Genomic DNA, 6000 nt, shown 5'->3' with positions numbered 1-6000 from the left:
GATAGATAGATTTGTTTTGAACGGCGACTTTGGTGGCTGCTTTTAATTGCCAATGATGTGGAGCTGCAAATTAGCTATGCACCATATTATACAAACCTTCATTCATCATGCTGCTACTTGCAGGGTGTGGATGGGGAGCTAAGTTTGAGTTTGGTTTGAGTGAAATTATCTATCCCCAGGGTAGATCATGATGCTATTGGCTTGAAAATCCACAAGTTGTATCTGCTGATGAGATTCCTGACCTTTGTATGGCAGACTTGGACGCTGCCTGATTAATAAATTCTCTTTCTGCTCGCAAAAAAAAATGCACAAGTTGTATCAGTCAGCAGAACAAGTCCTTTGTCAACTCCTCTCTCCACAAAACCATTTGATGCTTCACAACCATGCTGTTGTTCTCATCACAACAAGAAGCCTATGTATGCATTTTTTCAGATCCAGCCTGGATTTGATAACGTCAATCTAAAATATGCCAAATGGTTTTTTTAGAACACTGGCAAAGGCAAGATGAAAAACAAGCTAGTTAAGCATTCGAAAACATGAAAGCAACCAAGCAAACATACATTACAATGAGATTTTCCCCGCTTGATAGCACCCCGAGTACTACAAAAAATATCTTTAATTATTATGGGCAGTCCGGTGCATGTAGCTCTAGCTTGCACAAGGTTTGGGGAAGGGTCCGACCACGTAGCCTTTCCCTACAATTTTTGTAAGAGGTTGTTTTCAGGACTTGAACCCGTGACCTCATGCTTACGAGGCAGCAGCAGGTTTACCACTACGCCAAGGCCCCCCTTCATCATCTTTAACAGTTATCACCACTAAAATTAAGCATCACGTCACGGTGAGAGATGAGTGAACTACTCCCTCTGTAACAAAAATATAAGATCGTAATTTTATCTAAACGACCTTATATTTTTTACAGAGGGAGTAGCTGCAAAATAAGCCTGTGTTGTCTCTATCAAGTCACTAATTAGTGCGCCAACTACAAAAAATATAATCTCTCGTCTTTACGGTAAGAAAAACTAGTTCCATGGACCTAGGCTGGATGAACATGTTGATAAGACTTGTTAAGCAAAGCGGTTAAACTGAAATTAATTAGCAGTGATTAAGATATAGCTTGAGTTGGAATCTAACAACATGACATAATTAAGCACTCATTAGTGAATATAAGATGCCGCGTCTTTTGGGTCAAAAGAGTTTTTCCTGAGCAACGTGGGGTGGCTTGATGAATTTGACGCCATGCACACGTTTATCCTCAAAATGTCAGAGGGCGAGAATCTCGATGTGGAAGATAAACTTATACAGCGGCGGTGAGGGAGCTCTCCTATGACATGGAGGACACCATCGAAGACTTCATGCAAAGCGTCGATGATAAAGACGCTAAGCCAGATGGCTTTATGGAGAAGGTCAAGCATGAATTAGGGAATTTGGGGAAGATAAAGCTCGCCATCGCATTGGCAGTGAGATGCAAGATTTGAAGAAACAATTCATTGAGGTGGGTGACAAGAATGCAAGGTACAAGACACATGGAGCTTTTTCCAAGACCCGCGGGGCCTTCCCCAACACTAAAAGTTGTTGACTCTAGAGCTCTTGCTATCTGTGAGCATGCCTCAAAGCTTGATGAACCCAAGTTTCGGTAAATAATGTTGTGCCAGCTCTCTCCCGAGGACACAGGACATTTTTACCAAAGTTCCACTACCTAATTCATTTGATTATAAGCACATCAAGGTCGGAGGGGGTCGGTGACGGGAATGATGCAGGGGCTCCTTGATTTCTGCAAGAACAAAATATAAACGAAAACATTATTATCCTGATTTTAGGAATTACTGAAACCCTATAAGCTATCAACTAAACATTATTATGCTGATTCAAAATACCTACATTTACTAAAAATTTGTAAAACTAGATTTTTTCACTAAAAAATTGTATTACTAACCCTAACAGCTATCCATCCATCCATCTATCTATCAAAAGCATTACTAAAAAACCTAGTTTTATCCATCTATCTATCCAAGCATTACAAAAAAACCTAATTTCATCCACCCATTTATCTATAAGCTTTCTACTAGTAGTGGGTTCATATATATGAACACCTAGGGTTACATATATCTACATTCTATTGTACTCAAAAAACCTATTTAGTGCTCTAATGATGAAATGGGCTCATATATATGAACACCTAGGGTTCATATATATGATCAAAATTAGTAAAAAAAATCTAAACATATTGCTTTTGCTAATTCATCCAACACATCCAGAGATACCTAGCTTTTGGGTGAATTGGGAGGAGAAGGAGGTACTCATGGTAGGTAGCCTGGGGCCGAGAAGGGAATGGAGATGGCAGGCAAGGGGGAGGGCGGCCGCGCGTTGGGGAGGTCGGCGCCGGGGGAGGGCAGCCGTGCATGGGGAGGTAGGCCGCGCGTGGGGCGGACGACCGCGGGGGAGGGTGGCCGGAGCAGTGCGGGGGCGGGCCGACGAGGGTGGGAGAGAGTGGAGATGGAGAGTGAGGAGGGAGAGTGAGAGGTCAGGCGGGGGAGGACGATGATAAGGTGGGCTTGGTAGTAGCACGGGTAACGGCCCAACACTACTGCTAATGTCGTTAGCTGTAGCGCCGGTCCAAAGCCGGCGCTACTGCTAAGTGGGGACGGGCAGCTGGGCCCAGGATGGCCATAACGGCAGCGTGGTTCAGCAGAACACGCTACTGGTAAGGAACTACTTGTAGCGCTTGTCTCCAGCACGCGCTACTGCTAAGTATCAGTAGCGCCTCATTTCAACAAGCGCTACTGATAAGGCTCTGTGTATAAGCTTTTTCCTAGTACTGCATGTCTCTTGTTTAAACAATTGCTTATCCCTCTTGCTCTGTGTAATTCTCCAAACGAACATGGACATACAAGAGGAATTAAGTATGTAACATATGCCCTTTTAGCACTTGTGTGCCTATCCTTTTCATTTTGTCAATGTTAACGTGTTTCGTTTACTCTTTGTCTGCGCAGCACACTTTACTTTATAGCTATGTTAATTTTTCCTTGTACAGGTACTTTATTGTTGTTGACGATATATGGGACGTGGATACGTTGGATACTGTTAAGCGTGCATTCCCCGCTACGAGTTATACCAGTAGAATAATCACCACCACTCGTATGAACAGTGTCGCTCATTTACGTTGTTCATCATACAATGGTCATATTTACAATATAGGGGCTCTTGATATGATGCACTCAAGACAGTTATTTCGCACAAGATCATTTAAGTCCGATGAAGATTTCCCTTCATACCTTCAAGAAATTTCTGAACAGATATTGGAAAAATGCGATGGGTTACCTTTGGTGATCATTGTTATATCTAGTTTGTTGGCTAACACGGAAAGAACAGAAAATATATGGAATCAAGTAAAAGATTCAATTGGCCGTGCACTTGAAAGGAATCCCAGCGTCGAAGGAATGATGAAGATTTTGTCACTTAGTTACTTTGATCTTCCTGCTTATCTAAAAACTTCCCTCTTATACCTAAGCATATATCTTGAAGATTCTACTATTGAGAAGAAGGACCTGATAAGAAGATGGATTGCTGAAGGATTCATTCATTGAGATGGTAGATACACGGCATATGAGTTAGGAGAAAGGTGTTTTAATGAACTACTCAATAGGGGTTTGATCCAACCTGGAAACAGAAATATGTATGGCGTGGTGAACAATTGTTGCATTCATGACACAATTCTTGATTCTATCATATTCAAGTCCATACAAGAGAACTTTGTTACTTTACTTGGTGTTCCCATTCTAACAATTGGGAAACAAAGTAAAGTTGTTCGTCGACTCTATCTACAAGGTGTCAAGGAAGGAAATTCAGCGGTAGTAAACCTCTTGTTTTCCCATGTCAGATCAATTATTGTGGTTAGAGGTCTGTTGGAAATCCCTTTGGAGGAGTTTAGACATCTGCGTATTCTCAACTTGAAGGATTGCTCCGAATTGGAAGATCATCATCTTGAAAATATAGTGAGGTTGTTCCAGCTGAGGTACCTGAAACTCGAAGGTACAAGAATAAGCAAGCTCTCAGAACAAATTGGTCGTTTATGATGCTTAGAGGTGCTGAACCTAAGAGGGGCTTCTATAAAGGAATTACATGCATCTATTGTGAATCTCAAAAAATTGATGCATCTACTTGTTGATTATGATGTTAAATTTCCTGATGGGATTGCAAAGATGCAAGCACTAGAGACGTTGAAAACTGTCGGTGCCTCCATTCAGCCATTAGACTTCCTGTGCGGCCTTGGTCAGCTAGTGAATTTGAGGAATCTGCGGATTGACCATGACTTCGAATTTGATTCTGACACTGTGGATACAAATATGGTTGGGGAGGAGCACAACAAAGCTATTGTCTCCTCCCTGTGTAAGCTAGGCACCCATAATCTCCACTCCCTGAATATTGGGTCTGGGCGCAGCCTCTTACATGAGGAATCTTTGTGCCTGCCTACCCTCGAGGACCTTTCTATCTGTTTTTCGGCCTTCCCACAGGTTCCGACATGGGTGGGCTCCCTAAGAAACCTCCAACGGCTATGCCTTCGTGTGGAGGGGCTCAAGCAGGACGACCTCTCCACCCTTGGGGCTTTACCCAGTCTGCACGTTCTGTATCTGCTTGGAGAAATAGAGTCAAACGGAAAGCTCAAAATCAGTAGTGAAGTTAGGTTCCGATTCTTGAAGACTTTTATTTATGATGCATGTTCTGAACCAGTAGATCTGATGTTTGGGACAGGCTCCATTCCAAAGCTAGAAAAACTCGAGCTTAAGTATATTCGCATAGTTGAAGCTAACTCTTTGGGCTTTGGAATTGAAAACCTCCCTTGCCTCACAAGTGTCAAATGCATTTATGTTGATGGTGATGATGACATTGTTGAAACCGTGAAGACTGTCATGGAGAGAGGAGCCAGCACACGTCCCAACTACCCTAGTCTACTCTTTGAGAGATTGGTGTTAGGTTGATCTCTCCCGTGTGGGCCCAACGGCCCACCGGGTCCCTAATCCGCGCCCTGGTCGGGGGCGCCCAACCGCAATATGGTTGACGAGCCCCTGTCACGCAGCGCTACATAAAGAGGTGGGGGCCGGCGGCACGCAGTACGAGGTTCACCGCGTTGTCAGGCTCCCCACCGAAAACCCCGACCCGATCTAGGTCTAGCGCTGACAGTGACGGGAAGCTCCGCCGCCGCCACTGCCCTAACATCAACAACAGGGGAGTTGCTTCTGCTCGTTGTCCGGCCGGCCAGCCGGTTCTCAAGTTTAATACTAGTGTCTAGCTCGATTCATCTCTCGTTTATGATACACTATTCTCTCCGTCGCATAATGTACTATGGATAATGGATACAAAATTGTAGTATTGGTTAAGACTGCTAGTATTGGTTTAATATTATTGGGTGACCATTCGTAGTCATCATTCTCTAGTTGCCATGCTCTTTGGCAAGTCGTCATTCTGTATCTTTACTGGTAATACATTTCTCCTTTGCTCTTTTATCCATTTGTATGTAGTCGTCATGCTCTTTTATGAAGCAAGCTTTTGTGCCCCTGTTATGCTCTGCTTCTTCTCAATAGTTTTCTCAACAATTGGGACGTTGTTATATATGTTTGCTTACGGCTGTTTACAGCTTAATATAAGCATGTCAACTGGTATGTATTATTGTCAATTAAATCTTGGTTTTACAGTTCATCTTTTAATACTTCTGCAGTGGTAACTAGATCAGTACTGGCTGATTGGGCACTTGAGTGTTGTGGATGATCAATGTTGTTGGAAACCATCTTGAGGCCAGATTGATTCCTGCTGTCAACAATCCTAGTTCAGAAAATGTGTGGTCTTTCTGAATGGGTAAACTGTCTTCAGTTGAGTCTATCCCATCGAGGAGACCGGGCATTTGTACAAAAATTTCACCGTCAGATTCAGTTCAACTACAAGCACTGTACTGGTGTAGGAGACATCTCTTCCCTGCATATACAAAGTTTTCTACAGAAGTGTGTG

General features: G+C 43.1%; 1 pseudogene; it reads left to right on the top strand.

Annotated features, from left to right (window-relative positions):
* Window positions 1–1328: 1328 nt before the first annotated feature.
* LOC109767142 (disease resistance protein RGA5-like) lies at window positions 1329–4976 on the top strand (annotated as a pseudogene).
* The last annotated feature ends 1024 nt before the right edge of the window (window positions 4977–6000 follow it).

Source organism: Aegilops tauschii, chromosome 6 (genome assembly GCF_002575655.3).
Source record: "Aegilops tauschii subsp. strangulata cultivar AL8/78 chromosome 6, Aet v6.0, whole genome shotgun sequence".
In the NCBI taxonomy this organism is placed as follows: Eukaryota; Viridiplantae; Streptophyta; class Magnoliopsida; order Poales; family Poaceae; genus Aegilops; species Aegilops tauschii.
Note: the sequence above shows the minus strand (reverse complement) of the source record. Positions and strands in the feature narration are given on the sequence as shown.